This window comes from Ovis canadensis, chromosome 23 (genome assembly GCF_042477335.2).
Source record: "Ovis canadensis isolate MfBH-ARS-UI-01 breed Bighorn chromosome 23, ARS-UI_OviCan_v2, whole genome shotgun sequence".
Classification (NCBI taxonomy): Eukaryota; Metazoa; Chordata; class Mammalia; order Artiodactyla; family Bovidae; genus Ovis; species Ovis canadensis.
In genome coordinates, this window is record NC_091267.1 from 40112189 (window position 1) to 40133001 (window position 20813).

Here is a 20813-nt window from a genome sequence, read left to right on the forward strand (position 1 = left end):
CAGTGATGGTTTTTTCACTGAGAACTGGGTAGGGCATGCTTCAGTTAGTTCTAAGGCTCCATCTTTATGGCCTACTGTTTGGACTACCTAGCAGTCCAATGCTTGCCAATTGAACTCGCTTGCCAATGCAGAAGATATAAGAGACGTGGGTTTGATCCCTGGGTCGGGAAAAGCCCCTGGAGGAGGGTCTAGCAACCTACTCCAGTATTCTTGCCTGGAGAATCTCATAGACAGAGGAGACTGGTGTGCTAAAAAGAGGCAGACACAACTGAAGTGACTTAGCAAACATGCACATTTGGACTGCAACCAAAAACACTTTTATTAGTAACTATATGTCAACACAGAAGTGAGTTCAGTTCAGTTCAGTTCAGTCGCTCAGTCGTGTCCGACTCTGCGACTCCATGAATTGCAGCACACCAGGCCTCCGTCCATCACCAACTCCCAGAGTTCACTCATACTCCATCGAGTCTGTGATGCCATCCAGCCATCTCATCCTCTGTCATCCCCTTCTCCTCCTGCCCCCAATCCCTCCCAGCATCAGATTCTTTTCCAATGACTGGAGTTTCAGCTTTAGCATCATTCCTTCCAAAGAATACCCAGGGCTGATCTCCTTTATTTATTTTTTTTCTATTTTTTAATTAAATTTTTATTTTCACTTTATTTTACTTTACAATACTGTATTGGTTTTGCTATACATTGACATGAATCCGCCACGAGTGTACATGAGTTCCCAAACATGAACCCCCATCCCACCTCCCACCCCATATCATCTCTCTGGATCATCCCCATGCACCAGCCCCAAGCATCCTGTATCCTGCATCAAACATAGACTGGCGATTCAGACTTTTGGACTCTGAGGGAGAGGGAGAGGGTGGGATGATTTGGGAGAATGGCATTGAAACATGTATACTATCATGTAAGAAACAAATCACCAGTCTATGATCTTCTTTAGAATGGACTGGTTGGATCTCCTTGCAGTCCAAGGGACTCTCAAGAGTCTTCTCCAACACCACAGTTCAAAGGCATCAATTCAGAAGTGAGTGGGAAGTACTAATTAAGGAGTACTTTTGAGGCTAATAGCTATAGTATGGGAAGGAGCATGTAAATCCAGAGTGCAGGCTAGAGGTCAACCTCAGCTAATTGCATAGAGAGCTCTTGGGTTGAAATCACCCATAAGAATTGTCCCGTATCAGACCCTGAATTGGAGAAGGCAATGGCACCCCACTCCAGTACTCTTGCCTGGAAAATCCCATGGACGGGGGAGCCTGGTAGGCTGCAGTCCATGGGGTCGCGAACAGTCGGACACGACTGAGCGACTTCACTTTTACTTTTCACTTTCATGCATTGGACAAGGAAATGGCAACCCACTCCAGTGTTCTTGCCTGGAGAATCCCCGGGACGGGGGAGCCTGGTGGGCCGTTGTCTATGGGATCACACAGAGTCGGACATGACTGAAGTGACTTAGCAGCAGCAGCAGCAGACCCTGAATACCTGTGCAGTGATCAGTTATTGATGGAGATTTTCTTGACCTTGTGGCAGACAGTTTTCTACAGAGGAGGCAACCCCTGAAAAGACTGATAGCTGTAGACTCTTTGTTGAATGCACTTTGTAGGCGAGTCCACTAGACCCAGAGGTCTGCTCTAGGCGGCGTATCCCTGTGTCCATCACAATCATGGTATTGCTAATTAAAACAATTATTCAGAAAAAAAAGCGCATGAAAATATCATAATCGAAATAACCTAAAATGATATTTTGATTATACGATATACCTAAGTCAAGCTCAATAAAGAAGCTGCCCACTGTTAGTATTAGTTTCCCTATAAAGAGAAGCTTAAGTAATTTAAAAAAAAATCACTTTCCTAATTATGGAAACTACAGTAATTACTTTGTAATCCCACTTTAATCTGCAGTGGGCATTTTACTTGATAAGTTCCATGTGTAACTCTTGATGAACAATTGTTAACATGGTTCATAATTCTTTTCTGAATTATCCAGATACTTGTCTTAATTCCCTTAACCCCTTTGAATGTGTGGAGATGCAAGTAAAGTAGATGTGGACAATATCCAAGATATTTGAAACCACAGTTTATTTCTGAATCGATTTGTGTGGGGAATTGCATTAACAATTTGCACCCTTGTTGTATTTGAAAGGATTTCAAATAATAGTTTTATTGTCTTTGCTTATTTGTTTTTAACTTGAATTATGCAAATGATTGTTTCAAGTTTTCCTCTCACCTTTAAAAGACACAGGAGAGTTTAGAATAATTAATCACTTATTAAATATCTGCTTACTGTTGAAACTGAAGTCTCAGACTCAAAGTATGTCATAAATTATAATAGCTAATATAAAAATAATATAAAACTACACTTTCTAAAATATCTTCATAAACATGGTGACCACATTTTCCTTTCACTAAGGTGCTATTTGTGCTATAATAGCACTGATAAAAATTTGGAAAATTATAAAGGAAGTCACAATGTGCCATGGCACAGAGTCACTCTAAATGTAAAATACAGGGTCAACACAGGGAAACATTTATCTTGATTTATTCTTTGTTGAGGAAGACAAGTTAGAAGCCAGAAAACTCTCTTAAATATAAAAATAAATTACAAGATATTTTACTAAAGTTAAAACATAAAACATATGCCCACAATAAGTATATGCTTTATCTTAAATTGTTTCCTTTTCACAAAACAATGCTGTGCATGCTAAGTAACTTCAGATTTGTCCAACTTTTTGGGACACCATAGACTGTAGCCCACCGCGCTCCTCTCTGCATGGGATTCTCCAGGCAAGAATGCTGGACTGGGTAACCATTCCCTTCTCTAGGAGATCTTATGGACCCAGGGATAGAACCCTGGTCTCCTGCATTGCAGGTGGATTCTTTACCACTAGTGCTACCTGGGAAGCCCCACAACAATGCTACATCTTCTCAAATAAATTGCTCAATTTATTCTCATATGAAGACTTAAAGTTGGCCTCTCAAAGAATTCAACTTCTATACAACATGGAGTAATAGGGACTCATTTGCTTCTTTGCATGAAGAAACTAAAAATCAAGGCAATTCTCTCTCTCTCTCTCTCTCTCTCTCTCTCTCTATATATATATATATATATATATATATATATATATGGCTCTCAGGATATTTACATCATACAACAAAGGAGAGTAATCTTTAAAATATGAAAAACAAATGGGGTGAGACCTATGTCTTATACCGGAGGAATTTTCCAGGCTGTGGTCCTTGGAATACCCAATCAAAGGACAATGTCTCTCTGAGTTAAGATTCTGAGGAAATCAAAGTGAATAGAATTTGCAGCAGAGAGTAACTGCAAAGAGAAGACTATAATAGAGGAAGAGAAACCCAGAAATCTTCAGAGGATCCACCTGAGGTATTCAGTTGAGTATAAACCAACTCATACATATAAGGAAAATACTCAGGAAAAGAAAGAAAGAATTAAATGAAAAGTACACGGGACATCAAAAGTATAGGAGATACTGCCTGTTCCAAAGAGAGTAGAAAGCTTGATAATTTATGAAGCATCATTTAGTATATCAATGAAGGTCTAAATATTGCTTTGATTCTACATAACAAAGCTTATAGGCAAAATCTGAAAGGAGCAGACTTCAAGTAACTTAACTTTTTCCTAGAACATTTTAACAATATTTTTAATAATACAAAAAGTTCTCATAGCTAACATTCACAATGTTGTTCAGTCAAACAAATATTACCAAGCGTGCAAAAAAATAGGAAAATGCTATCCATAATAAGGAGAAATATTCATCTAAACTGAATCAGAAATTAAGATGATATAATTAGTACAAAAATATATTAAAATAGTGAATATGTCTATTTTCTGTGTGTTTGAGAAGATAAAGAAAAAATTGAGCATATAAAGTAGAGAAATGTGTGCTGTGCTAAGTCATTTCAGTTGTGTCCAATTCTGTGACCCTGTGGACTATAGTCTGCCAGGCTCCTCTGTCCATAGGATTCTTCAGGCAAAAATACTGGAGTGGGTTGCCATTTCCTTCTCCAGGGAATCTTCCTGTCCCAGGGATCAAACTCCAATCTCTTACACCTGCATTAGCAGGTGGGTCCTTTACCACTGGGGCTTTCCTGATAGCTCAGTTGGTAAAGAATCCCCCCACATTGTAGGAGACCCCGGTTCAATTCCTGGGTTGGGAAGATCTGCTGGAGAAGGGATAGGATACCTACTCCAGTATTCTTGGGCTTCCCTTGTGGCTTAGCTGGTAAAGAATCCTCCTGCAATACAGAAGACCTGGGTTTGATCCCTGGGTTGGGAAGATCCCTTGGAGAAGAGAAAAGCTACCCACTCTAATATTCTGACCTGGAGAATTCCATGGACTGTATAGTCCGTGGGGTTGCAAAGAATCGGGCATGACTGACAGACTTTCACTTCACTTTCTTTACCACTAGTGCCACCTGGGAATCCCATAAATTAGAGAAATGGAAGGTATAAAAAAGAGTCAAATTTAACTTCTAAAAATGCAAATATAATATTTAAAATGAAAGTGCCCTGGATATAATTAGTAGTAAATTAAACCCTGCAGAAACATGTGTAGTGAACTTGGAGCTACAGCAAGAGTTTACTCAAAATAAAAGAGATTAAAAAAAAAAAAAGAACAGCACTTTAGTGACAAATTCAAGAGTTAAATATAGAATAGACTGAAATAGCTGAAGGAGAAATGACAAAAATTACCTGAAGAAGTAAGGACTGACATTTTTTCCTGAACTTGATGACAGTTATTAGTTCAAAGATTCAAAAAGTTAAAATGAACCCTAGCACAAAAAATACATCAGAGCACATCAAAATAAAATCATTTACCTCCAGAGATAAAGAGAAAATATTAAACTCCAAGAGAAATGAGAAATATTGCATACAAATGAATACAGATAAAGGCAAAAGTAGATTTTTTTCTTTTTGTCAAAACAACACAAGCTAGAACATAGATGAAAAGATTTTTAAATTTTAAGCAAAATAATTTACAATCTTGATATCTTTGCCCCCAAAAAACATCTATCAAAAATAAAATTTTTTGAAATACACATAAATGAAATAATTGGGTATCAATCCATAGACCTGCACTTGAAGAGAAATTCTTCAGGTAAAAAGGAAAAGATAGCAGATGGAAACCTGGGCTTACTCAATAGGAAAAACAGAACTGGAAATGGCAAATATAAAGAATTTATTTTGTTTTAAAAAGTATTTAAAAAGAGAGTCAATTGTTTAAAGCAAAAGTAATAGCAATATATTTTGGAGTTTATAGTACAGATAGAAATAAAATGTAGAAAAATAACAGCACAAAGTCTGAGAAGAAATACTCTGTTATGTTTCTTTTACTATACATGAAACAGTATGGTATAAAGTGAAGATATATTGTGATACATTAAAAATGTGTACCATAAATCCTAAAGAAACCACTAATACAACTCAAAAAAGAGCTGTAGTTCACAAATGAAGAAAATAAATAAAATAAAATAGTAACTATATAATTCATACTCAGGTGGTGATAGTGGTAAAGAATCTGCCTGCCAATGCAGGAGATGTTAGAGATGTGAGTTCCATCACTGGGTTGGGAAGATCCCCTGGAGGAGGGCATGCCAACTCACTCTAGTATTCTTGCCGAGAGAATCCCATGGACAGAGGAGCCTGTGGGCTACAGCCCATAGGGCTGGAGAGTCAGACACGACTGAGTGACAACACTAATCTATGGTCTAGACATTTCACTCTTATGTACTCATCCAAGAAAACTGAAAACAGTGATCATTAAAAGATACTCAGACGTTCTTAGCTGTTTATTTGTAATAGTCATCAAACCAGAAATAAGACAAATACATAGTAAGTGATTCTGGGTAAACATTTGTGGTATATCCATATGGTGCAATACAGCTTAGCAATATGAAGCAAAAATCATCGATAAGGACAATTATGTCTTAAAATATAATGGATAGATCTTAAAATAATTCTTCTGAGTGAAATAAGCCAGAAAAAGAAATTGCATATTTTGTATGATTCCATTTTTATGAAATTCTAGCAAATGCAAATTAATCTCTAGTAACATGAAACAAATCAGTAATTTCCTGGGGACAAGAAGAGTGACTAGAAAGGATGGAGGAATAGATTAAAAGGGGCAAAAGGAAATGTTCAGGGGTGATGAATATGTACATTATCTTGATTGCAGTGATTTTTTCCCATGGGTATGTACATTTGTCAAAAGTAAATTGTACCCTTTAAAGATGGAAGGCTTATTGTATGTTCATTATACTCAATGGTAAAAAAAAAGTTTGTCCAAATACTAGCTTTACAACTATACAGCTGAGTGACTTTCAGCCACTTTCTAATATAGTATAAGATCAACCTTCCTTCATAAATTAAGGGTGATATCTTCCTTCGAGGTATATTGGAAGATAAAAATGAAATTTTTGTTAGCCATCTATTACAATGATAAACATAAATTTTGCTTAAAAATAACTATAGAATGACAGATTACTAAACAATACAAATTATTACAAAAACAAAATACTATATCACATTTAAAAAAATCACTATGGCACAATATCTAATAAGATGTTTCACATGATGGTTCTCAATCACTTTTATGTTCCAGAAATATTACTTAAGACCAAATGTTTAAAACTACTACTCTACTGGGCTTCCCCAGTGGCTCAGCTGTAAAGAATCTGCCTGCAATGCAGGAGACACAGGAAATACGGATTCACTCCCTGGATCGGGAAGATCCCCAGAGAAGGAAATGGCAATCCACTCCAGTATTCAACACTAACACATATATATGGAATTTAGAAACATGGTAATGATAACCCTGTATGCGAGACAGCGAAAGAGACACAGATGTATAGAACAGACTTTTGGACTCTGTGGGAGAGGGAGAGGGTGGGATGATTTGGGAGAATGGCATTGAAACATGTATAGTATCATGTAAGAAATGAATCACCAGTCTAGGTTCGATGCAGGATACAGGATGCTTGGGGCTGGTGCACTGGGATGGCCCAGAGAGATGGTATGGGAAGGGAGGTGGGAGGGGGTTCAGGATTGGGAACTATGTACATCCATAGCAGATTCATGTTGACGTATGGCAAAACCAATACAGTATTGTAAAGTAAAATAAAGTAAAATTAAAAAAATATATATACACTATAACCTGTATCACTAAAATTAAAAGACCAATAAGTGGAAAAGTACTGTAACATTATAACTTTCGTCTCACTTTTCTCCTTCAGTTCATTAATACAGAGTTGTTGGAATAGACTGCTTAATTTCCTCTAGATTTTGCCAGGGTGAATACATTTAATTAAAATCTTTTCATTCAATGAACAAAGTCAATATAGCAACTCACCTAAAAGTGAAGCCCCAGTACAACTTTACTCATTAGTCAGAAGCTTTGGGCTTTGAATTAATCTGGATTATGTCTCAACTTTATTTTACCTGCCCTACTTAGAAACATACTAGTTTCACAGTAAGACTATGTCTAAGGAGAGAAATATATTAAATGGATCTCTGTGATTTTTTTCCTTCTTCCCCATTCTCAGTATCTACATGGAAAAATACTTAAGTCACTAAAGATCAAGTAAGATGATACATGTGAAAGCATTAGACAAAGAGTAATATTATTAGTATTGCTAGTACTGCCAGTACTATTACTGCCATCACTACTACTATCACTATTACTATGACTACTACTACCATTATTAATGCTCCATGAGAGAGATGGAAAGTGGAAGGAAAAGGAGGAAGAGAAACAAGTAAACAGCAGAAAGAAGCAAAGTTTACAAAAAGGATAATTGGCTGTCTCCACTATTCTAATTTTTATGTTTGTATTCTTTTCCAGAAATCAGGGTAACAATATGAGCCCCTCTAACCACCTTCGTCATTTGGGGGGTTGCCAGATTTAAAAAAAAAGAAAAAAATACAGAGGACTAGGTTAAATTTGAAGTCAAGATAAACAAAAAATTATTTTTTACATAAGTATGTCCGGTACAATATTCAGAATTTACACTAAAAAATTTTTGTTATTTATCAACAACTAAGTTTAACTATGCATCCTACATTTTATCTGTCAAATATATCCTTTACTTCTGTATTTTTCATCTTTCTTATACTATGGGCCCACCCCCAATAAAGCATGCATGAGTAACTTTCAAGAGTCATATAATCCAATTAGTTCCTAGGAGTAGAAACTCCCTATCACCAGCTAAGTGCAGAAGTGAAACCTTCTACCTTCTTTGTCTGGCGAAAAACCAATTGTAAAGAATGAAAGATAAGAGGAAAGGAAACATGAGGAGATGAGAAGGTGAACATTTCAGATAGATCATAATAGTAACAAAATAAGTTGCATGGAAATTAAAGAAATATGCCTTGGGATACAGGAAGGCAGAACCTGGAGTAAGTAGCTGTAGACATAGCCGAGACTGGTGCTACCACACAGGAGGCAGCATGTGAGTAAATAGGTGTTACTGATGAACTAATTTGGTGGAAAACTACCTTTGCTTAATAAAATATTCTATTGCATCATAAAGTATGTTCATTACCCTTATCATGGGAAAATGCAATCCTCTTTTAGAGTGGCTCATGTGGTTAAATCTTTGTCAATCTTCTAACGTTACCATATAAAAAAACTCTAGAAATGAAAAAAAGTACTGATATTTCTGCTCATTTTACCAAATATAATTTATGCAACTCGGTGAGAACTCTTTTTTCTTTTCTCTTTAAGAGTACCTTTCACTGTAAATCTGCATAATGCCTACTCATTGAGTCAGTTATATACAAATATTATATTTGCTGCTTGATCTTTAGTAGAAAGAGCACTGAACCAAAAGTCAGAAATTGATATTTTAGTTTTTCTATTTTCTGTCTTGAACTAGGGCAACAGTCACTCAGTTAATCTGTCACTCATTTTTTAACCTGGATAATGGAAACTAATAAAACCTGCTGACCTACCTTATAAAATATTTGAAGACCTTAACTATTTCTTAATGTATTGGAATATATAATTAAAAGCTATTACTTCAGACTTATTAAATATAGCAAGAGGGCACTGCTTAAATCTATGTAAAGAACACAGAATAAATGAACAATTTCACCTTAGTGAAACAGTAAGTTTGCCACCAGCAAATTAGTAGGAAGGAGAAATGGGGAAGGTAACCTTATATCATTCTAACTGGGAGATTCTATAGTAGATAGACTATTAGTAATAAGCCCTGGACAACAGATATAAATGGGGATTATCCCAGGCAAAATGAGTTATGTGGTCACCCTAGATCTGGAAAACTAGTCTTGAAATTGCATTTACATAGAGTATACAAAATTTTTACTGGTTACATGTTTGTTTTGTGTGACAGAGAAAATGTGGAGTGATGTAGACTTGAGGCAAATAGAAATTCCCAAAGACAGGAAAACTGTTCAGAGTTGGATATGTTAAATCATTTGTAGAAAAATAGATTTCAAAGAGAAATGATTTGAAAATTTGTATATCTGGAGACTCCGAAGGAGAAAAATATTTTAAAGCATTTAATTTTCATATTCTACCAACATTGAAAAGTACTGAAAATGTAAAAGTGTCATTAATTTTGCAGTCATTTGAAAAATTATATTTCAATGGAAAAAAGGGGGGATTATATTATATTACAGATTGCTTTATGCATCAAACCTTATATCAACATATGCATTTTAAAAGTTAAATTATAAAGGAGAAAATATTCCAGAATTTTTCAAAAGATTATATATTTAATGAGTATGTAAAGGAGGACAGTACATTATAATAATGAAAAGGAAGATTATTTTATGTTATGAGTACCTTATTTAATCAATATGAACTATGAAATAGGTGTTGCTTTCCATATTTTATGGAGCAACTTAGAAAAAATTTAAGTGAGCAGTTAAACCATGAGTAAGTGATAAAATTCTCCAGAAGAGAAGGAAATGGCAAACCACTTCAGTATTTTTGCCTTGAGAACTCCATGAACAGTATGAAAAGGCAAAAAGATAGTACACTGAACTCCCCAGGTCGGTAGGTGCCCAGTATGCTACTGGAGATCAGTGGAGAAATAACTCGAGAAAGAATGAAGAGACAGAGCCAAAGCAACAACACCCAGTTGTGTATGTGACTGGTGATGGAAGTAAAGTCCAGTGCTGTAAGGAACAATATTGCATAGGAACCTGAAATATTTGGTCCATGAATCAAGGCAATTTGAAAGTGGTTAAACAGGAGATGGCAAGAGTGAACATGGACATTTTAGGAATCATGAACTCAAATGGACTGGAATGGGCAAATTTAACTCAGATGACCATTATATCTACTAATGTGGGAGAGCATCCCTTAGAAGAAATGGAGTAGTCATTGAAGTCTCAAAAGAATCCAAAATGCAGTACTTGGATGCAGTCTCAAAAATGACAGAATGATCTCTGTTTTTTTCCAAGGCAAATCATTCAATATCAGAGTAATCGAAGTCTATGCCCAGACCAGTAATGCTAAAGAAGCTGAAGTTGAACAATTCTGTGAAGACCTACAAGACCTTCTAGAACTAATGCCCAAAAAAGATGTCCTTTTCATCATATGGGATTGGAATGCAAAAGTAGGAAGTCAAGAAATATCTGGAGTAACAGGCAAATTTGGCCATGGAGTACAGAATGAAGCAGGGCAAAGGCTAATAAGTTTTGCCAAGAGAACACACTGGTCATAGCAAACACCCTCTTCCAGCAACACAAGAGAACTCTACACAGGGACATCACCAGATGGCCAACATCGAGATCAGATTGATTATATTCTTTGCAGCCAAAGATGGAGAAGCTCTATACAGTCAGCAAAAACAAGACCGGGAGCAGACTGTGGCTGAGATCATGAACTCCTTAATGAAAAATTCAGACCTAAATTGAAGAAAGTAGGGAAAACCACTAGACTATTCAGGATTTGAAAACCACACAACTATACAGTGGAAGTGAGAAATAGAGTCAAGGGATTAGATCTGATGGACAGTGAAGGACTATGGATGGAGGTTCATGACATTGTACAGGAGACAGGGAGCAAGACCATCCCCAAGAAAAAGAAATGCAAAAAGGCAAAATGGTTGTCTGAGGAGGCATTACAAATAGCTGTGAAAAGAAGAGAAGTGAAAGGCAAAGGAGAAAAAGAAAGATATACCTGTTTGAACGCAGAGTTCCAAAAAATAGCAAGGAGAGATAAGAAAGCCTTCCTCAGTGATCAGTGTAAAGAAATAGAGGAAAACAACAGAATGGGAAAGACTAGAGATCTCTTCAAGAAAATTAGAGATACCAAGGGAACATTTCATGCAAAGTTGGGCACAAGAAAGGACAGAAATGGTATGGACCTAACAGAAGCAGAAGATATTAAGAAGAGGTGGCAAGAATACACAGAAGTTCTACACAAAAAAGATCTTCATGACCCAGATAATCATGATGGTGTGATCACTCACCTAGAGCCAGACATCCTGGAATTTCGAAGTCAAGTGGGCCTTAGGAAACATCACTAAAAACAAAGCGAGTGGAGCTTATGGAATTCCAGTTGAGCTATTTTAAATTCTAAAAAGATGATTCTGTGAAAGTGCTGCTCTCAATATGTCAGCAAACTTGGAAAACTCAGCTGTGGCCACAGGACTGGAAAAGGTAAATTTTCATTCCAATCCCAAAGAAAGGCAATGTAAAAGAGTGCTCAAACTACCACACAATTGCACTCATCTCACATGCTAGCAAAGTAATGCTCAAAATCCTCTAAGCCAGTCGTCTATAGTATATGAACTGTGAATTTCCAGATGTTCAAGCTGGATTTAGAAAAGACAGAGGAACCAGAGATCAAGTTGCCAACATCCATTGGATCACTGAAAAAGCAAGAGAGTTCCAGGAAAACATCTATTTCTGCTTCCTTGACTATGCCAAAGCCTTTGTCTGTGTGGATCACAACAAACTGTGGAAAATTCTGAAAGAGATGGGAATACCATACCACTTGACCTGCCTCCTGAGAAATCTGTATGCAGGTCAGGAAGAAACATTTAGAACTGAACATAGAACAAAAGACTGGTTCCAAATCAGAAAAGGAGTACATCAGGGCTGTATATTGTCACCCTGCTTATTTAACTTATATGTAGAATATATCATGAGAAACATTGGGATGGATGAAGCACAAGCTGGAACCAAGATTGCCAGGAGAGAAATATTAATAATCTCAGATATGCAGATGACATCACCCTTATGGCAGAAAGCAAAGAAGGACTAAAGAGCCTCTTGATGAAAGTGAAAGAGGAGAGTGAAAAAGCTAGCTTAAAGCTCAACATTCAGAAAACTAAGATCATGACATCTGGTCCCATCACTTCATGGGAAATAGATGGGGAAGCAATGGAAACAGTGACAGATTTTATTATTTTAGGCTCCAAAATCGCTGCAGGTGGTGACTTCAGCCATGAAATTAAAAGATGCTTGCTCTTTGGAAGAAAAGTTATGACCAATCTAGACAGCATATTACAAAGCAGAGACATTACTTTGTCAACAAAGGTCTGTCTAGTCAAAGGTATGGTTTTTCCAGTAGTCATGTATGGATGTGACAGTTGGACTATAAAAAAGCTGAGTGCTGAAAAATTGGTGCTTTTGAACTGTGGTGTTGGAGAAGACTCTTGAGAGTCTCTTGGACTGCAAGGAGAACCAACCAGTCCATCCTAAAGGAAATCAGTCCTGAATATTCATTGGAAGGACTGATGTTGAAGCTGAAGCTCCAATAGTTTGACCACCTGATGCAAAGAACTGACTCATTGGAAAAGACCCTGAATCTGGGAAAGATTGAAGTTGGGAGGAGAAGGGGACAACAGAGGATGAAATTGTTGGATGGCATCACCGACTCAATGGACATGAATTTGAGTAAACTCCAGGAGTTGGTGATGGACAAGGAGGCCTGGCATGCTGTAGTCCATGAGGTTGTAAAGAGTCGGACATGACTAAACAACTGAACTGAACTGATTGAAGTGACAAAATTAGGAGTTAACTTAATTCTTTCTTGACATAGTCAATCACTGTGGAAAAAAACCCCACAAACTTTAAACTGTGATCAATATTTGAACAGATAAATAAATTTTCCAAATTCATAAAATGAAATCCTATATATAAGCGAATATGAATCAATTTTTGCAATATAATTGAATTTTTCATAAGTAATCTTAAACAAAAGAAGTCAGAGACAAACAATACTGCATAAACTCATATATAAAAAGCTCAAAAATAGGCATCTGTAAACTATAATCTTTGAAAGTGTTAAGGATCAGAATTCTCAGTTAGTTAATTAGGAACATAAGAGAAAAAGCGATTATCACAAAATTTGGAGTACTATACTTTTCAATGAAGGAGGGTTTATCATTGTTCAGCTAAGTATGTATATTGGGTTCTCAGGTGCTAGAAATGGTATTGATTTTCATGTGGGTTTTGAATATCGAAGTGTTTGGCTGTTGAGAAATCATTAAACTGTATTCATGCTTTATATACTTTTCTGTATGTGTGTTATATCAAAATACAAAGCTTTATTGTTAATAAGAGAAATTTATGGATATTTTGGAGCCAATAAATTTTGAAAATTATTTGGAGAATTATATCTGTAGAAATATGTAATATATCAGAATTGACTCTAAAAGAAATAGAAAACCCAAAATATTCATAACCATTAAGGAAAGTACATCTAAATTTAATGTTCCCAAAATGGTTTTATAAAGTAATTCTATTAAATATTTAATAAACAAAAGGTCAATGTATGCAAATGCATTTGGAGTAGAGAAAATTTGAAAGCACTTGCAAAGTATTCTATGAGAATAATAAAACTTTAATTTCAAAACCAAGTAAGGACTAATAAAGAAAAATAACCTGTACTTCTCCAGAACAGAAATAATATCCTACTCAGAGTGTTAGCAAATGCAGCAAGTTATAAAAATGATAACATACAATGATGAAGTTGTATCTGTTGCATGATTCTGTTTATACAATATTCTTGAAATTATTAAGAATACAGAACATATTAGCAGTTGACAGAGGGTAGAGTGTGTGTTGGAGAAGGCAACGGCACTCCACTCCAGCACTCTTGCCTGGCAAACCCCATGGACGGAGAAGCCTGGTGGGCTGCAGTCCATGGGGTCGCTAAGAGTTGGACACGACTGAGCGACTTCCCTTTCATTTTTCACTTTCATGCATTGGAGAAGGAAATGGCAACCCACTCCAGTGTTCTTGCCTGGAGGATCCCAGGGATGGGGGAGCCTGGTGGGCTGCTGTCTATGGGGTCACACAGAGTCGGACACGACTGAAGTGACTTAGCAGCAGCAGCAGCAGAGTGTGTGTTATGTGAGTTGGATGTGGTGATGAAAGTGACACAGGAATTATTAGGGTGATGTATTGTTCTTATCTTGACTTTTTCAATGTCAGTATCCTGGTTATGATCAATATCAGTTCAGTCGCTCAGTTGTGTCCTGCTCTTTGTGACCCCATGGACTGCAGCACACCAGGCTTCCCTGTCCATCACCAGCTCTCGGATCTTGCTCAAACTCATATCCCATAGTCAGCGATGCCATCCAACCATCTCATCCTCTGCTGTCCCCTTCTCCTCCTGCCTTTAATTTTTCCCAGCATCAGGGTCTTTTCCAATGAGTCAGTTCTTTGCATCAGGTGGCCAAAGTATTGGAGTTTCAGCTTCAGCATCAGTCCTCCCAATAAGTATTCAGGACTGATTTTCTTTAGGATGGACTGGTTGGATCTCCTTGTAGTTCAAGGGACTCTCAAGAGTCTTCTCCAACACCACAGTTCAAAAGCATTAATTCTTTAGCACTCAGCTTTCTTTATAGTCCAGCTCACACATACACATATGGCTACTGGAAAAACCATAGCTTTGACTAGATGGATATTTGCTATGATATCATACTATAGTTTGTTAAATGTTCTCACTAGGGATAATTCAAGAGAGGTTATGTAAGGTTCTTGTATTATTCCATGTGAGTTAATAATCATCTCAATGTAAATACTTAATTAAAAGAAGTATACAATAGCTAAAAATAATAAATCTTAAAAGATGCTCAAAATTTTCACAAAACAATACAAATAGAAATTTCAAAGTAGAAAAAAAATGGACAGCTATGTCACAATATATACAGGAAAACTCAATATTCTAAAGATATCAATGCTGTAAAAATTTCATATCAATTTAGTTAGAATTATCTGTATTGACTTCACCAGAAATACTAAATTCTCTGCTTTGACTCTTTGTGACCCTGTGGATGGTAGCCCACCAGGCTCCTCTGTCCATGGAATTTTCTAGGCAAAAATACTGGAGTGAGTAGCCATTCCCTTCTCCAGGGGATCTTCCCAACCCAGGGATCAAACCGGCATCTCCTGCATTGCAGGCAGATTTTTTATTGCTGAGCTATTGGGGAAGCCCCAGGCTGAGGAGTGTAATTTCATCTTTTTAAAATGCCTTTATTTTTCTCCTAGTAAGCTTTAGACTGCTTTTAGCAGGGTCACTGGATGATGAATTTGTGGGATTAGAATTTGTAGCTGCTGCTTACTACTTGTTACTGGACAAGATTGCCTGTGGATTTGGGGTTTTCCTTGCCTAAGTGCACACAACAAATACAACAAATATGTATCTTTATAGGAATTAAACCCCAGTCCTTTTGATTTAACATAATCTTTTCTCATAAAACACCGCTGCCTTTTCCAAATAAGCTGTATGTTTGGGATGAAACTAAACTCCCCACTAGGCCTAAAAAACTCATGATCCAATTTCCTATGTGAAGTGCTATTCAGCTGATAGAGGTATCTGTGCTTTTCACCTAAATCAGGAAATGTTCCCAGCCCTGCCCTTGCCTGGAATTTGGTTATGTGCCCTTCTTCAAGTGGATCTAGGATGCTCCCATGAAGCGTCTTCTAAGTTTTTCCCCATGAATTAATTTTCTGATGATTATTACTAACATAGAGCAAAGATTTATTAGTGGAGTAATATCCTCATTGCTCTTCTGAATATAACACTGTATTTGTCCCCTATCTCTGCATTTAGGAGTTCTCTTTTCACCTCTCACCCATCCTGTCATCCCCTTACCTATCTACCCACATGATCACTGAATTCAATTGCATCGTTTTATTTGAAGGGGAGGAGATAATTATCCAAATGTAATGATGCTTTTTTTTTAAAAAAGAAAAATCTAACTGCTGCCTTCTGTTCATTCAGTTTAGTTCATTCTTTTTTTTCTTTTTATTAAATTTAGTTTAAAATGTAGTAAGATACAGTATGGACTTAGAATCTGAATAATTATTGTGATGCAGATGATCATTATAATTTTCTACTTCAAATACTTAGCATCTTGCTTGGGTTTCTGGTTTTGAAGGATGATGATTGATATTAAGTTAAATAAAGGCATCTTTAAAAAATTTTGTATACTATTATATATTAAAATTTTTTTCTTTACTTAGTACAGTAATTCATATTGCTTTTTATTAGGAACATCTGTTACTGTTTTGAATATGTTTTCATGCTACAACTTTTTCTTTCTTCTTTTACAAAAGTTGCCAATATAATTTAGTGCCTAGTTATTCATAAATTAATATAGTTCTGAATTATGCTGAGAAACTGTCTATTGTTTTTCACTTTATTCTTGACTACTATCTTAGCTTGCTTCGGGGGAAAATAAGATTCTAGTTCCAATCACTAGAAGCAGTCCTAAAACTGTGAACAAACAATAAAATTGGCATTTCTTATTCTCATCGACATCATGCAGCTGTGGAGATAAATAAATCATATGGGGTAAATGTTTCTGTTCCATCTAATTGGACTATACCCTTATAGACTAGCCTTACTATGCAAAAATAGTTATTGCTCTCTTATATCTTCATTTTCATCATCATCATCATCATCACCATCATATCTTATTCAGATGAGTTGATTAGAAAAACTATAATGAGTTATAGGATTTCGTATCATGCAAATGTACTTTTTCACTAGCTGATGAGTTTATTCTCATCTTTTGCTTAAGAACACAAACTTGTAACAAGGGTGAATCAAGCCTATGCATATGTAATGCTGTAGAAATAGTTCCAGTCTATGTATGTGTATATATGTGTCTGCAGTTCTTGTACCTATTTTTTCTACAGCCCTCTTTTCAATAAAATTTGTTGTAAGCTTTTTCTACTCTTAGACAGAAAAGCTATACTCCATGATTATTGAAAAAGCTTGATATTGTTTGGATTTTGAATTAAAATGACCCTTGAAATGGATTCTGAAGGAATAATTTAAGAAACACATTTTATGCCTAAGTAATCATCAAATTCTGTAAAAATTTCCACTGGCAATGTTAAAGTATTAATATAACATCAACATAAACAGACTTCAGTTTATAACAGACTTCAAAAACCCCTTGACTACAAAGGCATACTTACTAAAAGCATATTACATACACTGCATACAGATACAGTTTACACCAAAGAACTTCACAGCTGAAATGGTAGAAAGTGTGAATTAAATATATGGAGGAAGTTATCTTAAATAGTAATCATTTCAAAGTAATAACCTGTCTAAAAATGATGGCTTACTGCTCCTGCATTTGGTATTCAGCTAATAGTTGGCCTGTCAAAACTGCCAATTCTGACTGATAAATGTTCAAAAGACTATACTAGAATATTGACAAACCCTCAACTTGCATGTATTATAAAGATAAGAAGACTAAATTTATATTTACTCCAGTTCATAGCCTAGCCCTGAACTTTACAAAACAGGAAAGCTTTGATAATAATTTTTCAGATGATGAGCATTATGTATGAATACGAATACACAAACACACACATGCACACAGCTTCATCATTTTTAATACAAAATCATATGGCATTGTATCAATCAGAGTTCTACCAGACAAAAAGAAGCAGTAGGATGTTTATATTAAGAGATTTATTGCAAGGAATAGACTTAAGAGACTGTCAGGGCTGGTGAAGCAATTTTGAAATTTAAGGAATGCCTCCAGCAAGGTGAGGCTGAAACTCCTGAGCACAAGGGAATGGAAGCTGTTATTCACAGGTAAGATTTCTTAAGGAAAGCCTAGTTTTAGTCTCACAGTTTGTCAACTGATTGAATTAGGCCCACAGAGTTTATCTAGGATATTCTTCCTTCCTTAAAGTCAACTGGTAATTTAATCATATCTACAAAATCTCTATATCAGTATTTGATTGGATATTGAAACTTAAAACTAACCATCAGGTGCAAAGTTTAATGATGTGGGTGATTTACTGCCTTTGACACTGTCATGAAGTCAAATATTTAAGGTAATCTCACTATAAATATAGTCCTTATGCCTTATGTTGGTATGAAATGCTAAATGTGTGAGTAGGTTGGCCATTTAAAATTTTATTAGAGTGTCCAATAAACTCTGCATCATCTGCATCAAAAGCATGGTCAAAACTCTTGAATGCTTTTGCTATATAATGAGGAATCTCTAATATTATTTATAATATTATTTGCATAAGAAGGCAATGGCACCCCACTCCAGTACTCTTGCCTGGAAAATCTCGTGGATGGAGGAACCTGGTGGGCTGCGGTCCATGGGGTCGCACAGAGTCGGACATGACTGAGAGACTTCCCTTTCACTTTTCACTTTCATACATTGGAGAAGGAAATGGCAACCCACTCCAGCGTTCTTGCCTGGAGAATCCCAGGGACGGGGGAGCCTGGTGGGCTTCCGTCAATGGGGTCGCACAGAGTCGGACATGACTGAAGCAACTTAGCAGCAGCAGCAAGCTTGCAATTAGTTCACATTGTGGTACCTTTTCACTTTCTCTCTTCTGATCTGCAAATTTCATCACCAGGCTTGGCATACTCCTCTGCCCTGATGTATTTAAAGCATTAAACATAGTAATTGATTAATTATTGACTAGCAATGGTTTATGTCTTATTTGTTTTATAGACTACTCTGCATTCTTAGAACGACACATAGGTCTTTGTTCATTTCTTCATTTATTCTGTAAACATTAATTAGACAAGGAGAAATTAAAAATTTCAAAGAAAGAATAATTAAAGTAATAACATCATGTTTAAACAGAGAAATAAATGCAGGTTAAAGTGGGCTTATTAACTTAGAAAACAGATGAAAAGATGAGGGAAAAGTAAATTATAATAGTATTTAAACATGCTATATGGAATCAGATATACTTTGCTTTGAATCACAGATTTCTCACTTAGTTAACCACCTTTAAGCAAATATAAAATATGTGTGCCTAGTTCTTCATCTGCAAATGGGCTTAATAACTATTAATTATTTGTTAAATAAATATCTCAAGGAATAAAATACACAAGCCAGGTACTACACTCTTCACTGGATACATAATAGCGAATGAGATGGATATACTCCACTTTTCCATAGATCCTCTGTTTAACCTACAAGACTAGTACCGATGGAGACACTGTCTATAAAGCACTTGATAGCATGCTTGATTCACAGAACCAACAAAGAGAAATTTTCATCATTATTATAATTACTTTTTGTAGCCATGGCATCATGTATGTAATACATGTATGTAATAATCAGTGTTTTCTAGAGAGACACAATCAATAGGAGATACATATTTGTGTGTGTGTGTGTGTGTGTGTGTGTATAGTATTAACTCACATGGTTATGAAGGCTGAATGTCTGATGCTCTCCTATCTGCAAGCCGGAGATCCAGGAAAGACAATGAGTTTGAAGGCCTGAGAATCAGAGACAGTGGTGTAGATTCCAGTCCAAGTTGGAAGGCCTGAGGACCAGGAGCTCTAAGGGCAGGAGAAAATGGGTATTTCAGTTCAACAGTCAGGCAGAGAGTGAATTCAACTTTTCTTTACCATTTTGTTCTATGCCAATCTTCAACGAGGGCTTCCCAATTGGCTCAAGTGATAAAGAATAAGAATCCATCTGCCAATGCAGGAAGCACAGGCAGGAGATACAGGTTTAATCCCTGGCTCAGAAAGATCCCCTGGAGGAGGAAGTGGAAACACTCCAGCATTCTTGCCTGGAGAATCACATGGACAGAGGAGACTGGTACAGGCTTCTGTCCATGGGGTCGTAAAGAGTTGGACATGACTGAGCATAAACACACATGTACACATACACACAAAATCTTCAATGGATTATATGATGCCTGCTAACATTGGGGGCAGTTAACTGCTTATTCAGTCTACCATTTCAAATGATAATCTCCTCCAGAAACATTTTCACATATACTTTCAGAAATAATGCTCAACCAGGTATCTGAGCATCCCTTTGACTAGTCAAGCTGACACATAAAACTAGCTGTCACAAGTATATATGAAAGAGCCTCTTGATGAAGGTGAAAGAGGAGAGTGAAAAGTTGGCTTGAAACTCAACATTGAAAAACTAAGATCATGGCATCTGGTCCCATTACTTCATGGCAAATAGAAGGGTGAAAAGTGGAAGCAATGACAGATTTTATTTTCTTAGGCTCCAAAATCACTGCAGACAGTGACTGCAGCCATGAAATTAACAGACACTTGCTCCTTGGAAGGAAAGCTATGACAAACCTAGACAATATATTAAAAAGCAGAGACATCATTTTGCTGACAAAGGTCCATATAGTAAAAGTTCTGATTTTTCTAGTAGTCATGTACACATGTGAGAGTTGAACCATAAAAGAAGGTTGAGCACCTAAGACTTGATGTTTTCAAACTGTGGTGCTGGAGAAGACTCTTGAGAGTCCCTTGGACTGCAAGGAGATCAAAATAGTCAATCCTAAAAAAAAATCAACCCTGAATATTCATTGGAAGGACT